The sequence below is a fragment of the Mandrillus leucophaeus genome, unplaced genomic scaffold, assembly GCF_000951045.1.
Source record: "Mandrillus leucophaeus isolate KB7577 unplaced genomic scaffold, Mleu.le_1.0 Scaffold146, whole genome shotgun sequence".
Classification (NCBI taxonomy): domain Eukaryota; kingdom Metazoa; phylum Chordata; class Mammalia; order Primates; family Cercopithecidae; genus Mandrillus; species Mandrillus leucophaeus.
Genome location: NW_012101432.1, coordinates 1,158,419 through 1,159,412, shown reverse-complemented (window position 1 = coordinate 1,159,412; position 994 = coordinate 1,158,419).

Here is a 994-nt window from a genome sequence, read left to right as displayed (position 1 = left end):
CGGAGAGAGGGGAGATGCCCCCCTGGTGACTTCTGACCCTCCAGGAGTAACCAGAGAGAGCGAGCGCGAGCGCCCAGCGCCTGGCGCAGGACGAAGATTTAACCGAGAACAAAAGAACGTTTGCCAGTCAGAAAACGCTACCCGAGAACGAGGATAACCCCGCTTTGTGTTTTGAAAACTCTTTCATTAGCCTGGTTTCTAAGACGCATTTAAGCATTTCTATGCAGATTCTAAATGGAGGATCTAATGGTTGCTTCTGCAACGAAGATGAGATCCCGAAAGGCCACAAGCCGCAGAACCAAAGCACACGGGGCCACTGAGACGCCCGGCGCGTCGTACAGAGTGTTCCTGGGCGCTCGGTCTCAGGTTACTTCTAGAACCAGTCTCCCCAACGCCTTCTTCGTTTCCTTAAAACCTCGCTAGAGCCACCCCAGCTCCCCAGACTCCAGGCCGTGCGCGCGGGCGGGGTGGCCTGAGCCCGGGTTCCCCGCGCTCCCCGCTTTGGGCCCTTCCTCCCACCGTCACTCGGCCCCCTCCGCCCGACTCGGGTTTCTCCTGAGGCGGCCCCTCCTCCTTTTTACAACTCGGGGGAGGGGAGAGGGGACTGTGGCCTCGCGTGGACTGTTTGGGTCCAGGGGGAAAGAAGCGATCCTCAAGGCGCACCCTCTTCTCGCCCCGTCCTAAACCACCCATTGAGGACCCGGCGACCCGAAAGCCCCGCCAGAGCCAGTCTTTGCAGTCCTAACGCGACTCCCGGTCACGTCTCTCCCCGCAGGGGCGCTGCGCGGTCCTCGCTCCCCGCAAAAGCCGCTGGCGAAGGAGCCCCTGCTCAGGAATGCGCATCTGAGTGCACCAGGAAAAGGAACAAATCTTTGAAGCAAATTCCCTTTCTGCGCGTTTTCCCCCCTGAGCGAATTCAGGGTAAAAGTTTTTCCGAACTTTTCCCTCCCAGTCCCCCGCCCCTCCCCTCAGGAATCCGCCCAGAGCGCCGCGG